At 37.2% G+C, this 17,972-nt stretch overlaps 1 long non-coding RNA gene across 1 annotated transcript; it reads right to left on the minus strand.

The window, feature by feature from the left end:
• Positions 1–1,043: 1,043 nt before the first annotated feature.
• LOC309633185 lies at positions 1,044–17,513 on the minus strand. The gene is made up of 2 exons (XR_014247368.1): positions 6,231–17,513; positions 1,044–1,505 (listed from the first exon to the last, which is right to left on the minus strand). It is a non-coding gene; the product is annotated as an uncharacterized lncRNA (long non-coding RNA).
• Between the last annotated feature and the right edge of the window lie 459 nt (positions 17,514–17,972).

A 17,972-nucleotide genomic window follows, 5' to 3' on the forward strand; every position in this document is an offset into this window, starting at 1 on the left:
GAAACTATTTACAATTACGCTAAGAGAAAGAAAAGAATAGTGACCAGTTTACTCCAGTATGCTTGGGAAAGATATTTACCTATAAATCAATCAAACGAGATCTTAAACTCCTATTACGTGATTTGTGGGGAAGGCAAATGAGCAAGCAAAAGACACAGGCCTATTGTCAAGAATTTAATTTACAGTCTAGATAGAGTAGTTGTTCCTTTGGCATTTTCCAATGAACATCATTATGGTCAAAGACTATGATATTCAGGTATACTATTTCTGAGATAGAGCTGATCTGAGTGATGACAAAGTCTAGGGTGGGGCTGAAGCCTGGAGAAAGTGAAAGTCATCAGAATAAAGAGATCAGTTACTGGGAAGCTAGAGCATTGGGTGAATCTTCTTCATGGACACTGAAATTACACGTATGAAGACATGGGGAAGAGAGGAAAACTATAACCCGGGTGTCAAAGTTTTTATTGAGATGTATTGGAAGCATAATTAGAAGGGAGGGAGAAAGAAGCTTCAAACAAGGAGAAGTTTTTGCTTATAGTGCTGGAGTACTGCGTTGGAAGTGTCTGGGATGTTGATCCCTCCTCCTAGAACTGGGATAAGCTAAACCTGGAAGGTAGAGCCACCTTCACTTGAATTGCTTGAGTTGTCCTCAAAGAGGATCTAAGTTTCAGTTGAGACCAAGAGGTAAAATATATGACAAGGCTAAGGAAGTAGGAGGTTTTGTTTACTATAGAATGGTGTTCCAGAAATAATTAATACAATGGAAATAATATTAGCTAACAATTATAAAGTGCATACTATATGCTTAACTCATTTGCTCTTCACAATAACCCAAGATTAGTGCTACATTTTCCCCATTTTCCAGCTTGAAGAAACAGGCATGAGAGATTAAGTGATTTGCCCAATATCATATGGTTTGTAAGTGGCACAGCAGGGATTCAAACCAGGCAGTCCAGTTCCAAAGTTCATACTTTGAAGCACGAATCTCTTCTCCAAAGAAAAGATTTGGAAAAGAGAGGAAAAGTGGGAGGAAGATATCCTCCTTTCTCAAGACTGAATAATATTTCATTGTGTAAATGCACCACATCTTTTTTATCCATTCATCCATTGATGGGCATTTGGGTTGTTGTCTCCATATCTTGGCTATTGTAAATAATGCTGCAATAACCATGGGAGTGCAAATACATGGTAGAAATCCTGTTTTCATTTATTTTGGGTACATACACAGAAGTGGAATTGCTGGATCATGTGGTAGATATATTTTTAATTTTTTGAGGAAACTCCATATTGTTTTTCCATAGTGATTGGACCAATTTACACTCCCACCAACAACGTATGAGTGTTCCATTTTCACCACACCCTCACCATCACCTGTTGTCTCTTGTCTTGATGACAGCCATTCTAACAGGTGAGGTGATATCTCATTGTCGTTTGGATATGCATTTCGCTGATGGTTTCTGATGTTGAGCATCGTCTCATGTGCCTGTTGACCATTTTGATGTCCCCTTTGGAAAAACGTCTATTTAGTTCTTCTGCCCATTTTTTAATCAGATTGTTTAAACTTACACAATGTTACAAGTCAAATTTATTCAATATATTTTTTTAAAAAGAAAGGGAGGAATACTCAGAGAAGAGGAAGCAACAAAGTGATGAGTCCCAGAGGCAAGGTTTGGCAAAACCAACAAGGTCAGGGAGAATCTGAAAATGGTAGGAATCACGGGAGATAAATGTTCCTTTTTAAAAGAAACTTTGCTTGGATATAACACTGATTATGATATTACTCATACTTAAAACTTTAAATATGTGTATGTGTATTCACCTCTAAATAGCAATTTCAAAATAATAACATAAATTACTGCTGAGAAATCTACAGAGTACACCCCCCCACACACACATAGGTCAAATGTTGTCGATTAGTATGCTTAATCTTGTTAGATGCCTTTTTATAATATAATTCTAACAAATGTTTCCTAGGAAACTACATCTCTGGAAAACACAGTAATGTTTGTTTCTTACTGGGTCCATACAAAAGAGGAAATAAAGTAAAACTGAGAGAAGGTAGTCAGAAGAAAATCAGGCTCCAAAATACAGAGCCATGATTAAATTTCACTTGTAAAGGTAGATATCATATATTTTGTATTTAAGCCTTTGAGCATAAAATTAATACAGTTAGTATAATATGTATAACTTTATAATTTTATAAGTAAAAATGCCAAAATTAGAAAAATTTTGAGAAATTAATTAGTATTTAAAACTTCATTGTATTCTTAGGATTTTTTTTTTTTTTTAAAGAGCAGGTGATATATAAGCTGGCTTTTTATTTTTATTTATTTAAACACTATTTTATTTATGACTGTGTTGGGTCTTCGTTTCTGTGCGAGGGCTTTCTCTAGTTGTGGCAAGTGGGGGCCACTCTTCATCGCGGTGCGCGGGGCCTCTCATTATCGCGGCCTCTCCAGACGCGCAGGCTCAGTAATTGTGGCTCACGGGCCTAGTTGCTCCGCGGCATGTGGGATCCTCCCAGACCAGGGCTTGAACCCGTGTCCCCTGCATTGGCAGGCAGATTCTCAACCACTGCGCCACCAGGGAAGCCCCTCTTAGGATTTTTTTCAGCCCATCTCCCATATTCTCCATATCATTTATGAATAGGAAAATTAGTCTGGATACAATATTATGCTAAAAAATGATGAATAAGTATTTACGCAAAAAATTAAGTAAAAGAAAGATAGGTTTTTCACTTGAAAAAAAGAGATAACACAAGCAAAGTTGCTTTGGCTTTGAATTATGCAGATATTGCCTCAATTCTCCATTTCACATTCTGTATGTAGACCGGACCTCTGACAAAGGTTTCAACTAACAAGCACACTTAACACTTCAGTTGTTTACCATGCCTTAAATCTGACCATTTTGGAGCGTCTTCAAATGGGCCAGATGAGAAACTACTTAATTAGGAGTTTAATTATTTTCTTGCATTCTGATAATATCTGGAAGTCACTGAGAAGCAGCTTGTTTCTGCAGTTTCTCAGCTGCTAACACTGTTCCCCAAGGCGGTGTTTGTGGTTAATTCCCAGCTCTGGGGAGCACCAGATAGAAGCTGCACACTGCAGAGCAGGGAGGTGCTACAGCGGGCCTGCCTGAACTTTTGTTGCAGCCTGAACTCCATCATCTCAGTGGGACACAACTGTCTCCTTTCAGTAGGATGAAGTTAGTGTATTTTGGCTTCAAAATCATGTTGTATCTTTGAACTTCTCTGTATTCCTACAGTGATTGAGTTCTGAGTAATAAAGTGAGAGTCAGCTGTTGATTCCAGCTTTTAAGCAGACATAGCTAAAAGTGCATGTGTGTATGTGAAGTTCAGATATTTAAATATCAGTATTTTCAGCCCAAAAATTCTTTTTTAAGGGTGAGAGAATTAATTTAATTATGAAAATTGTCCCCAGTTTAAGATTTAACAGCAAAGAAAAAAAAATCTCTATTAGTGTTTAGGAGCATCTCTGAAAACAGAAAAGTGGAGGTTTAGACATTTTATACTTTTGTCAAATTGTTATTTCTAAGTGAAATTCACTAATGGATTACTGTGAAGTAATCTGTGGTCACATAAAAATAAATAGGTTAACTCCTCTGTATTTTTTTGACTGGTGATTTATTTTGGAGACTAGCTATAGTATTAACTACAAGAAGACACTTTAGTTTATGGTCCATCTTTAATTCTGTCCAGAATCATTATGGAAACATCTCAAGGGTCTCCTTTTTATTTCTATACAGTCAAGCTTGATCTCGAAGGATGACTGTGGTAGGCAGAATTCTAAAGACGGCCTATGGAGATTTCTTTCCCTGGTTATTCAATCAAATGTTAATGTAGATAGTACCGTGAAGGGATTTTGCAGATGTAAAATCCTGATCTAATCACATGAGCCCTTTAAAGCCAAGTTTTCTCTGACTAGTAGCAGAAGGGAAAATCAAAGTCAAAGCTAAGGATCTGACATGCTTTTAAGATGGAGAGCCATAGGGCAAGGACCAAAGCAAAGAGGAACTTGGTATGACCTCCCAGCTGACAGTCAACAAGAAAACGTTGAAGACTTCAGTCCTACAATCACAAGGAACTGAATTCGGCCAACAACCTGAATGAGATTGAAAGCAAATTTTTCCCCTGATACTCCAGATAAGAGCTCAGCGAGTTTGTCACCTTGTGAAAACTCTTCTGAGCACTGTAGGTAGGACTTCTGACCCACAGACAGAGCTAATAGATAGATGTTATTTTAAACTGCTAAGTTTGTGGTAATTTGTTATGAAGCCATAAAAAAATAAAACAACAGTGCTTCAATAGTTAGATCAGCAGATTGTTCTGTCAATTCTGAGGTTATGTAAGGACTCAGTTTTCTACCTGTGACTTATCCCTGTTATCTACTCATCCTTGCTTGGACGTGACTAGCACATTTTTTTTTTTTTTTTTAATCCTTCCTGGTCCACTTGTTAGTGCTCTTGCAGTAGATAATAACAGAAAAGATAAAGGACAGTATTTACATTGTGTTTTCCAAAGTGTAAGCTGCAAACTACCAGTGGTATCTACTAACATGATTTTAGATGGTTCCCAGACCCAGCACTAATTAACACTGAGTCTCAAGTTGAAAGGTTATTCACTTTTCAACTCTTCCAATCTTTCTGATTCAATAAAGGAGAAAGCCTTTGTTTGGTCCTAATACGATTTAACACCTAACACTGACAAATTTCCCTTTTTAGAGCATGCCTCAGGTGGAGAGCTCTCCACAGTTACATATCTTGTTAGAGATTAACATCATATATTTCATTGTATTACTTTCTGTTTATATTTCTGGCAAGCTATATGCACTTTCTTTCATATTTTGATATCTCTGGAATCAGGATGTGTCTCACAATCTTTTGGATTTTGCCACCTCAAGCTGCACTCTTGTCCCATGGAGCAGAGCAAAGCAGCTCTAAAATATCTACTCAGCAACCCCTTCCTAACTCTTCTCTCCAGCCCAGCCCATCCAGTCTCTTTGTCCTGTTCTTCTCTATCCCAAACCCAAGGCTGGGAGTCCCTGGATTGAAAACTCAGAAATCTTACACTGGACAAGCCTACTGCAAGGAAAAGTGGATTTATTTGGGCCATGACCCAGTGTTAATATTCATGAGCTATGGACACAGAACAAAACTCTTTTTTTAAGTTGGGTAGGAAATAGTTAGGAAACTCATCCAGGGCCAAGGGGAAATCTAAATGAGCACTTTCAATAAATGGAAAATAAAACTTATAAGAAAGCATTGTGCAATTTAGTTCAAAAAATTTTTTTCTTGGTCGTACAAAAAATAAGGGTGTATCTTATAATGGTAACTACATTAGACTCAATGAAATATGGTAAATATACTTAAGTTTAAGTAGAAATTAAGTGAAAAAAGCACAGGTGTATGAAATTATGAAGGTAGGTAAGTAAATGAGTGAAGTTTATAAAGTACTAGCCTAGCACAAGGAAGATTGAGTTCTGGCTCTGACTGCTAGAGGTGTCAGAGTAACACATGAGCACTAACCCTAAAATTTTAAAAATGTAAGTTCATTGACATATATACACTACTGAATGTAAAATAGCTAGCTAGTGGGAAGCAGCCACATTGCACAGGGAGATCAGCTCGGTGCTTTGTGACCACCTAGAGGGGTCGGATAGGGAGGGTGGGAGGGAGATGCAAGAGGGAGGGGATATGGGGATATATGTATACATATAGCTGATTCACTTTGTTATACAGCAGAAACTAATACAACATTGTAAAGCAATTATACTCCAATAAGGATGTGGAAAAAAAAATGCAAGTCCAGGCTGTAGGCTTCCTTGAAAGTAAAGACACTTCTGACATTCGGTCTCCCATTCCTGGGTAGAGAATCACAGGCTCTACCTATTTTCAGAGTGGTGGTGGATTTAAGGAGAGGCTCCTGTTTTTCTGTGATTGTTTGCTTGGAAAAACAGTAATGACCCACCCCACCCCACCCCCCAATCCCTGTGAGCCTTGCATCAAAATTTCAGCTCCTTCTTTATAGCACAAGTAAGAAGTAGAGTTTCATTTAGGATGGAGTGAGTTGTCCCAACAGTCATTGACTTATCTAGAACATATCTTTAGTTCCTGAGATTGAAGGCACCACAGAAATCATAAGACCAAACTGAAGCAGCATTCTGAAAATGAGCAGATGTGAGCCATAAACTTGAAGCCAGAGCAGAGATTACCTTTTTAGTGGATGTTTTCTTTTCATCTTTGTATCCATTTCCTCCACTCCATATCTCCTTCCAAGTGGGGTGCTCTGAGTCATTGTCAGACAGCAGTGCTCTTGAGAGAAGCAAGATCAACTGCATACACCTGCTCACCTGCTCTGGGGAGAGAAAAGGCATGGATGTGTTTCTTCCTTCATTCTACACTTCTGTATGGTAAAGCAAAGTTCAAAAGGCAAACTGTGCCATTGGAAAGTGTATCACGTAGAGTTCCATCAAGGAAGTAGAATCACCATGAGTGCTACAGAATGAGAAATTTATTGTAAGGATTAGACCTTACACAACTGTAGGAGCTGGGAATCTTTAGAAGGGTGTTGCTTCTGCATCTGCCTGAAGTCACTTGGGGCAGTAGGGTCAGCAGGCAGAAGGAGATACTGGATGTGATTCAAGAAAGGGAGAAAACTAGAACCTGGGAGGACAGATTGGAGCTAGCAGATCAGCAACAATGTGCACAAGCTGCAGTGTTCCTGGTGCCCTATACCAACCCTTAGAACAGAGTGACTTCTCCTTCACTTGTGCCTTCCAAATTTTGTGCAAAATTCTCTTGGCAGCATCCCTAACCCGGTACCATGCAGGCAAAGAGATTCTGGGAAAAATAGTTCCAACCTTGCTAAATTGACAAGGTAGAAAAAAACTACAGTAAAGTAGGATCCAACTGCTGTCAAAGGTCATAGAGCAGAGATAAGCCTAGAAAAGGCCTCCAGGACATCTAGCCTTTATCTAGCCTTATCTTTCATTTAAAACACACACACACACACACACACACACACACACACACACACACATCCTATTACCGATTGACTTTCAACATTTATGCCTAAAAGCTAGACTGAGACATTGTTTAAGTTCTTCAATCAAATTCCCAGGACTGACCCCAGAGCTAAATGGCAGGATAGTCTAGCCGTACTGAGGTACTGGAAAATAGTCAGCCCTCCCCATAGGTACTCAGAGCAAAACAACCCTCCTGGGTTGGCTGCGTACAGAGCAGATGATGGCAGGATAAAAAAAACTGATATTGGGTTTAAAAAAATGGCAAGAGAGGGATGAGCAGACGGAACAATTTAAGGAGATACTTTAAAAAATGAAGAATTTCAAAAGGAGCTAAGAGAAAACTTATAGAATATTTCATCATCCTCAGACTTGCCCAGATGGAAAGCACCTGAAAATCTATGGTATTCTTTGCAATGTATTATGAAATGCTGATATATTTAATTTCATATGAACTGAGAACAATTTTGCTGGAAGAAAAATGTACTGCATGCATGCAATATGAAGTCTCAACCACAAACTTATATGAACAGTGGTTCTCAAACTTGCTCAGGTGGAAAGCACCTGTAAGTCGTCGTATTCCTTTTGGAATAGCATAAATATTGATAGATTTTTAAAACCATGTGAACTGAAAACAGTTTTGCCTAAAGACAGAAAGAGACTCACAGACATAGAAAACAAACTTATGGTTACCAGGGGAAATGGGGGGAGGGATAAATTAGGAGTTTGGGATTAACATATACATACTACTATATATAAAATAGATAACCAACTAGGACCTACTGTATAGCACAGAGAACTATACTCAATATTTTGTAATAACCTATAAGAGAAAGAATCTGAAAAAGAATATAAATACACACACACATATATATATAACTGAATCACCGTGCTGTACACCTGAAACTAACATGACACTGTAAACTAACTCTGCTTCAAAAAAAATTTTTAATCCTAAAAAAAAGACAGTATGACTATATACGTACTGCGTACAATCACTAGCATGAGCACACGTCTTCAAATCTGAAATAATTCATTGTTTCCAAATATTTCAAATGAGGATCATTCACTTCTTGTTCATATGTGTTTTTCATCTGCTAGTCCAAGCAGCCATAAAAGGGAAAAAAGATTTAAGAAAAAAATTAGAGGTAAAGACTTTTAAATTGAGAAAAAATGTCTATTCAGTAATTTTTTTTTTTGAGAATTGGAAAAAGCCAGACAATTACCCCATTTCAACGTCCAAAAACTTTAGTCACATAGGTAAAGCGTCCATATTCCAAAGGATCTTGGTTTGAAAACCACCAGTCTAGACCAAACACCATAATATACAGATGAGGAAACTGGCCTAGAGAAATTGTGACTTGCCTAAGGTCATACAAATTATTGGTGACAAACTTGGGCCTAAACATCATGTCTCAACTCCTATTCCTGTGCTTTTTCCACAGTAGCCTGGATCTAATTTAACCACCCACTGGGAATCAGGTGGTTTCTTTTAAGGAGGTGCTGGAAAAAGACTCTGAAGAAGAAGGTCTATGGAATATCCAGGCAGGCTCTGCTAGCAGTGTACCAGCCTCAAAATTAAAAACACTCTTCAGGGCTTCCCTGGTGGCACAGTGGTTAAGAATCCGCCTGCCAATGCAGGGGACACGGGTTCAAGCCCTGGTCCGGGAAGATCCCACATGCCGTGGAGCAACTAAGCCAGTGCGCCACAATTACTGAGCCTGCGCTCTAGGGCCCGCGAACCACAACTACTGAGCCCACGTGCCACAAATACTGAAGCCCATACACCTAGAGCCCGTGCTCCACAACGAGAAGCCACCGCAATGAGAAGCCCACGCAACACAACGAAGAGTAGCCCCCACTCGCCACAACTAGAGAAAGCCCGTGCGCAGCAACGAAGACCCAATGCAGCCAAAAATAAATAAATAAAATAAATAAATTTATAAAAACAAAACAAAACAAAACAAAACACTCCTCAGATTCCAGAGAAATATGGTCGATTGAGCATGGGTGTTAAACTGCACTTAATCCCCCCCTCACTCCCAGAATCACATAGAAGTCATTGCAGGAATACAAAAACAGGAAACCCTCCTTGATTAATATCAGCTGTAGAAAGAAAGGAAGGACACCATCTACAACAGCGGTCCCCAACCTTTTTGGCACCAGGGACTAGTTTCATGGAAGACAATTTTTCCATGGGAGGGGGGAGGGGATGGTTCAGGCGGTAATGCAAGCGATGGGGAGCAGTAGATGAAGCTTCGCTTGCTTGCCTGCAGCTCACCTCCTGCTGTGTGGCCCGGTACCTAACAGGCCGCAGACTGACACCGGTCCGCGGCCCAGGGATTGGAGACCCCTTATCTACAAGACAGAAAACATGAGATCATATCTCTAAGAAACATAGCAGAATAGATCAGCTTGATGGAAGAGTCAATTCATAACATGTGAAAAAGTAGAGAGACCTGCTTACAACTCTCTTAAGACCCATGATCTTGCCCCTTACAGAAAATGTTTGTCAACCCTCGTCCTAATAAGTTGTAATGTTACAGTGTATAGTATTTTCATCAGAAAGGCAAATAAGTTTTATAGCATGCTTTGATTCTGATCATTTGAGAAGTGGCTCCCTGGCTCACTGTGTTGAGGAAGGTTCTGGGACTGTAAATCCCTGGAAAAGTGGTTTGCTTTCACTTAGTGATTTTTAACATGTGTGTAAGAGGGGGACTCCCTGACACATACTACGAATTTGCTAATCACACTTTGGATCATCAGAAAAGGCTATGGCATTATTTACAGACCATGTTTTCTTAAGTTTAATCCCTGTGTACTTCCCAAAATTTTTCTTAGCTATGATCACCAAATGGTTATCGTGTATTTCCATACTTGTGTCCTATTCATGCATCTTGGTTGCACGTTATTGTTAATGTCAAATAAGTACGTTCCCACTTTATTTACTAATGATCCTACTAGTTGTGTAACTTTGGGCAAGTTACTAAACCTGTCTAAGCCTAGCTTCCTAATCTGTAAAATGGGGATAATTATAAGGTCTACTTCATAAGATTAGTGGAAGTATGAGATGAATTAATCCGTATGAAGCAGTGATTGCAGGACTGGCAATGATAAGTATATGATAAATGTGAACCATTATTATTATTATTATTATTACTATTATTTCCCTTTTATGCATGAGATAATTTACCCAAGGTCACATTGCTAGTAAATAACAGAAGAGGAATTTGAGCCAAGCATTTAACAGGGTTATCACTGGGTGGTGAAAAAAAAGGTCATTTTAATTTTCTTCTTTGTGCTAATAGTAGACACGTAGTACTTAAATCAGAAAACAATAAAATGTACAGATGTTATATAAAAAATTAAAGAATTAAAAAATTAAAATGTAGAAACTGTCATATGTGACATCCCAGATTGTCTACCTGATCGCCACCTCATTGCATTTCCTTTCAGCCTGATAATAACTAACCTTTCTATAGTGATTTAAAATGTACAAAGTACTCTCAAAAACATTATCTCATTTAATCCGCAAAGGAATATTTGGGGCTTATATCATTACTGCTATCATGATACCTATTCATAGATGAGTCAAATTAGGTTTATAGAAATTCAAGGTCATTGTGTTTTCCCTCCAAGTATGTTCTGATTTCTGCTTAATCACTGGGTTATGTATCCCTGCATCACCAGGACCTTTGCCAGGTATGTGCTGATGGTCTGACTGATCCATCTCTTCCTAGACCAGACCCTTGATTTCTCTGCCAAGACGTGATATTCCCAGGCCTCATTCCTATCTAAAGTTTGCATCCCTTTGACTACATGGCCCTAGCTCAGATACACAGATTGTTTTTAGATATGTCAAATACAGAAATTTCTTTCAGTTAAACATTGTTCTTCCCTGAGAAAACATTAACTAGCCTTTGGGGATCAGCTATGATGTACGATATACTTTGTGTGATTTTTTGTTAGAGCCAAATTAGGAAATAGTTTGGAAAAATGTGAACACTAAACACATATAAGACAATATTATTATTATGTTGTGTGTAAACATCTCCTCACTGTGCAGCCATCCAGAGAAGGGAGGAGGTTAAATAGGCACTTCATGCCCCAGTGAAACTTTTATGGAAGGAATATGTTAATATATTTTCATGCTATGAAAAAGCACTAATACTCTCTGATCCAGCAGTTCCACTCCTAGGAATTATATTATATCCTTTAGATTCTAATAAATCATACGAACAAAGGTTTATGTGCAAGGATGTTCATCGCTGTTATTTATAACAGCTAAAAATTATAAGCAACTTATATGCAAAACAAAACACTACTAAATAAAATATGGCACATTCATGTGATGGAACTATATGTAGCCATTAAAGTCATGTTATCAGAGACAATTTAAAAACATGGGAACTTTTCATCATTTATTATTTAATGAAAAAGCTTACAAAGCAATATTTGCAATGTGTTTATTTTGTTTCTATGGGCATAGAAAACAGATTGGAAGAATACAGACTAAAAGGTTAACTCTGGGTAGCCATAAATGATGATATTATTATGAGTAATTTAAATTACTTATTTGTGCTTTTTTAAAATCATTTTTTGCAATAAATGTTACATTGTAATCAGAAAAAGATATTCATAAAAAGAAAAATACGGCAAAGATGAAAACGATGTTATCCATTTAGTTTATACCCCAAGACTAATTTTAAATGAAAGATTTCCTTAAAGAATTCTTCTTGTACATGTTGAGGGGGAAAAATTTACTTCCATAACAGCCCACAGCTTTAGCAACATTTCACTGGATGCATACAGCTATCTAAAATGCGAGAAGAAAATAAGAGCTATAGATCTCAAATTTCAATTTTATTTAATTTGTCACTTCTGAGCTGCACACTTGATATAAAATCATGCATTTTACATGAGTTTTGTTTCGTTTTTGTTTTTGTTTTTGTTTTGGCTCTGTTGGGTCTTTGTTGTTGCACTCGGGCTTTCTCTAGTTGCGGCGAGTGGGGGCTACTCTTCATTGCCTTGTGTGGGCTTCTCATTGCGGTGGCTTCTCTTGTTGTGGAGCATGGGCTCTAAGCACACAGGCTTCGGTAGTTGTGGCGCACAGCCTCGGTAGTTGTGGTGCACGGGCTCAGTAGTTGTGGCACACGGGCTTAGTTGCTCTGCAGCATGTGGGATCTTCCAGGACCAGGGCTCGAACATGTGCCCCTGCATTGGCAGGTGGGTTCTTAACCACTGCACCACCAGGGAAGTCCCTATCTGAGTTTTAAAAGCCATGAAAATTACTAATCAGCCTGGCTGACCAGGTTTTTTCTTTTCTTTTTTTGTCACCTGTTGCTCCATATCCATAACCAATTGTTACTACTGTTCAGCATTACACAGACTGTCAGACTTCCAAGGGCTTGTGGAAAAAAACTATTACTACACCGTTTTGGAAATATTATCTCTTTGTAATACATTAATCTCAGTTTTGTTATTTCTTACTATAAATTAAGTTCAATGTAATACCTATTTATACTCCATACCTCTTTTGTCCTTGTAACTTTCCAGATGTTTCCCCCAGCCATTGAATATTTGTGTTTTTTATAAATTACCCATGAATAGAGTCATCTTCCTAATATAATTGAAATTTATCCTCATCCATTTATGTTATTTTTCTAATCTTTTTAATGTATCATCTGCTAATTCCTCTTCTAGCTCATTAATAATGTTGTTAAACAAGACTAGCCTTTGCATCAACCACACCTTTAGACAACTCCCTATATCCAATACATCGTCATTTATCATTGCTGATATTTACATTCCTGGAGCCTGTTTTTAATACCTGTTAGTAGTCTTATTTCAGCCAACTTGAGTTAGTTTCATAAGTAATTCCATGAGATAGTATATAAAGGCACTTACAGTAGTACAATATTATATAATTTTCACTGTATTCAATTTTCCATTGATTTTGTCATTTTACCCAAAATGGTTTACTTTAAATGAAACCTGACATTGGTATGTCTAAAGACAAATGCAATAGTTCCCTCCCCAAAGCTCTGAGCCCTCCTCATTCTGAGTTCCCTTTTTTTTTTTTTTTTTTTGTCATCACTAGTTAGCTAATTGTGTAAGACATTATCTTTGATTGTTCTCTTTTTTGGCTCCTGTTATATCTGTCACAGTATCTAATCCTCCTGCCGTTACTCCAATATTGGGACTTTGCTAATGCTGGTCTCTCTATAGTGCCCTCCCTGCCTCTCTTTCCTCACCAACAATGTTAGAATAATTCCTCAAGGTTCTTTACTTATTTAATCTGGTAAATCTTCCCAAATCACCCATCTATCTTGTTCTGCTGCTTTTGCACCCATCTCCAACCCCTGCAGAAGTAATCACTTCCTCTGTGTGTTCCCCAAGCTCCAGATATTGTTATGTAAACTCACAAAATAAAATGGAATAAATGTGTAGAATTCAGAATGACAGATAATGCCCAAATCATCTATATTTGACTTTATTCTCCATCAAAACACTTCAAGCAACACAAAAGAAATGATGCTGTGAAGATTTGACTCAGGACCATAGAATTTCTCCATTGTGCTTCTTGCCTCTACTTCATGCTAGGGATAAGAAGAGTTACAACTTAGACCAACTAAAATCACAATTCTGGGAAGAATGGCTCTGGCCCATTTAATTTTGCTATCTTCCATATATACCAGGTAATGTAAGTTGTGAGTTCAAAGGCTTTCCCTCCTGTGTGGCTGAAAGTAAGATTCTGATTAAACGGATCAATTAGGAAGAGGGTTTATTTTTTAATTGAACTCTAAATTTGTGCCTAACATTGTACTATAAATGCTAGAGAAGTATTTTTCAAATTGTGTGTTGAGACCCATAAGGAAATCAATTTAGTGTCATAAAAATCCATTTGGTGGGTCACAACTAGCATGTCTTTTTAAAGAAAATGAAATAGAATAGAATAGAAAACATCAGAGTGCATTATATACGTACATATTGGATCCCAAAGTAAAATGTATTTTTTTTCTGTGGTTTGTAGTAAAAAATATTCAATAATACAGCGCTGGAAGATACAAAAGAATACATGTTTCTTGCTTCTAGTATGTTTAAAACTTGTACAGATGAAACAGAGAATAATTTTATGACAATATCTGACTCAATTCTGTTTTACATGATGGATGTGGCTTGGAGCTTTGGTAGGTGAGGTGGTAACATGGTTGGTGGCACTGAAGATGAGTAGCATTTGGATGCTGTGTAGGTAGAGATAATTTTATAAAACAACCATCAGTTCAGCCAATGATTTAATGGAGCAGATAAGACATTTACAGAAAGACTCCAAAACAAGATTTGCTAAAATTGATTATATGAGTAAGTGACTTTTTTATACATGTACCATAATAAAACATGACCACTCTGCCCCCTCACCAATTGGCCAGCTCACTCCTGCTCTAAATCTCAGCTTAGACCTACTTCCCCTCTTCCGATGGTGCCCCTGCATTTTCCCATTGTCTGATGCCATGCTTAGCACGCAGGTTTGTTTTTCCATGCCTCCTACTTAATTGTCAACTCCATGATGACAGGAATTGAACCCATCTTGTTCCCTTTTTCTATCCCTGAGTCTAGCAGAGTCAGACACAGAGTCAGCACTCCATAAATACTAGCGGAACAAATAATATCCAAAGTGACTCTAGGTTATTATTTTAAAATGTTATCAATTCCTTTGCATTTAATAGTAGTTACCATTAGGGAGTTAAGAGTTGGGTAATGAAAAAGGATTTTTCACTCCTTACAAGTTTGTATTATCTAAAAAATTTCTAAAAACAGGTAATATTTTATAATTTAAAAACAATAATAGTATTTGTTTTAAATAAAACTGGATTGAACTGGGGAATAAAAGAAAGCTTGATAGAAATCCAGCCAATGGAGACTTCTCTCTCTCTTCTTGTGAAAGGTTCTCTTTGGAGAAGGACTAGCCCATTGTCTTAGGCATTGCTCTGTCTTCCCAAGCATCTCTTCCTTCTTCCAGTGGATGTTTGGTATTATTGACTTTTAAAATTACATTAAAAAATTTCTCAACCTGAGAAGCATGATAATCTTACATCAAAAGCATTGATTTATCTACTCCTTGCATATGAAAGGGATGCATATGTATAAGCTGGGGTAGAAATTATCATTGGTGAAATTAAAATCACCATACAACTCTGAAATAACAGATTAAAAATAATCAAAATGAATCATTTAATGGAATAATAATGAAAATAAGATCACATATATATTTCCTATTTTACAGCAGTAGCTTTCTTTTAAATCTATTTTGGGGTCAAAAACTTAGAGAAGTAGATATAAGCTCCAGGAAAATGTCTATAAGGACATTCACACTCAGTTCTGAATGTAATTTCAGAGAAGGCCCCCAAACCAGTCATGGATGCCAGAATAAGGACCTTTGCTTTCCAATTTACACGGTGTTGTTCACATACATAATATCATATGATCCATGCAAACTTCCTATAGTTAGGTCAGGCCAGTTATCAACAGTACAAATGGGGAAACCAGGAATTTCAAGTGATTTAAAATGATTTCTCCCTTTCCACTCACACTCCCGCCCCTGCATCACACAGCTGGTAGCAGAACCAAGCTAGATTATAGGTTTATATTATAATTTCATACTTTTTCCCTAAAGATATTTAATTCAAACTCACATAAATAAAAATTTACAAAATGCCTTTTATAGCCGTATTTTGCAGGAATTTCATACGTATATTTCCCTAATGTGAAACAACGAAGTGGTCATAGTTCAGCATCATTCTCGAGACTGACCATATGCACAATGCCTGCTCTCGAGCCCCTGCCAGCTTGGCAAGCCAGAACAGGAGAGAAAGTTGCAAGTCCACCACATGGCAGGCCAGCATCCTCTCTTCAGGCTAACAGGCCGTTCTGCTAATGGGCTTTTGTATTTTGTAATTAAATAAAGGAGCAATGTAATGCATGCCTATCTCTTCACTTGATGGAATTCTGGTCTCTTGAGCTACTTAAGGTATGTGTGTCATAAATAAGTTGCTGATATATTTTAAATGCTTGTAGATTTGTTGGGTGGGGGGGAGGGAGAGTTTGTTTTCTTTTGGGAAAAGCTAGGAAATTCAAGGAAAGGACTTTAAGTAGTATTTTTGATTTTTTAAAAAGGAATAGCATGTGCTGATGCTTTGGTCTGCCTTGATTTCTGCTTTGACAGTTCCTCATGCAAGTACCAATATTGCTGCATCATTACGACTGATGATCATTTGTGGAGTAAACAAAAAACAGTGTCCCAGGATGCACCACTTCCAGAAGATCTTCTGTCTCTGGAGCCAGTTGCCACATTGCAAATGTGACAACATATGAATTGATGATAGCATCTGCTTAATATGGCTTTTGTCCACATGTCACAGCTGTAATGTCATTAATTGAGACTTTTTTTATTTGCTCTGGTCTAGTTTCTTCATTTCCTACTCTCAAACTCAGTTTAATTTAATCAACATTGACTGAAAAGCTATCAGTTTTAATGGTGCTACATTTTTTTTATCTTTGATGTTTAAGAAACATGTAAACCAAATGTTGTCTTAATCTAAAATAGATTTCTTGACATCACATTAATATACCAAGATTGTGTCTGATATTTGTTAAAAATTAAGAACTTCCACTTGATAGGACTGCTCTATCTAGGAGGTGCTTAATAAATATTAACAAATATTCCTGAGATACCTTTTTATGCTAATGGGCAAAGTCAATAAAGTAATAAAGCCTGGATTTATGCTGAATGACTTCAGCACTCAATTATTTTATGAAACAACTAGTTAAGTTAATTATTTCATTTGAATTAAAAATAATTTTTAATCCTAGAGACAAATGACAAATAATTCAATAAGACAGTATTCTCATCTTTTCACCAGTAAATTTAGCAAAAATTATGAGACCTACTAAGGGAAAACAGGTAGTCTACCTATAACAGAAGAAAAATTATTGACCTATTAACAATTTAGCAAGGCATCTTTATTAAGTTAGAGTATTCTATAGTCAAGACAAAATGAAGATAGCTTAGTCTGTCCTCCAATGTTCATTTATGCCAAACAGACTTCCAAATTAATTTCATTTATGCTTTGCATAGTTTTTAAGTGGCAGTATTTGTACCTCTTTTAATGTTGTCTACATCAAATTTGTACATTAAAGGGGAGCAGAATATGCCTCTTTGGCGTAAGAATTATTTTAGGCTGATTATTTTTAAGTAACATCAGACACAGGAGAAGCTCTGAAAACTGAGTGGAAGTTACCCCTTTGTAAGACACGTAGATAAGGGAAATCTCCATTTGTAAGGGCGTTTCCCTCCTTGTACCAAGAAGAGGGGGATGACTAAATCTCTAGAAACTCCTATCAACAGAGAAGGCAGAGATTTAAATCTGCTTCACAACCAGACCCTTATTTACTGTGCTTTGCCTGATAACCTCCCATACCCGGCTCCCCCCCTCCCCTACCCCCCCACCCCCCCACAACCCTGACCCAACATCTTTCCTTTCTCTTCAGCTGGAGATGGTATTTAAGGTGGTGGTTTGGGCCATTTGGTGGAGTTACTCACTTTTCCTGGGTATCTCCCATGTATATAGGAGGTATACATGTTATTAACCTTCTCTTTGTTTTTCTCCTGTTAATCTTCTATTACAGGGAGAGTCTCAACCAAGAACCTAGAAGGGCAGAGGGAAAATTATTTTTCCTCACTTACAACCTCATCTATCAATTGATATCTAAAAAAAATTTAAATACAGTTTATATCACCTGAAATGAATATAATACTGTAAATCAACTATACTTCAATAAAAATAAATTTAAAAGTAAATAAATAAATAAAATACAGTTTATAGTTCAATCATAATCAATACGTGATTATAAGCTCTTATTTTTGAATCTATC

Source organism: Balaenoptera borealis, assembly GCF_965194805.1.
Source record: "Balaenoptera borealis genome assembly, chromosome: 8".
Lineage (NCBI taxonomy): Eukaryota > Metazoa > Chordata > Mammalia > Artiodactyla > Balaenopteridae > Balaenoptera > Balaenoptera borealis.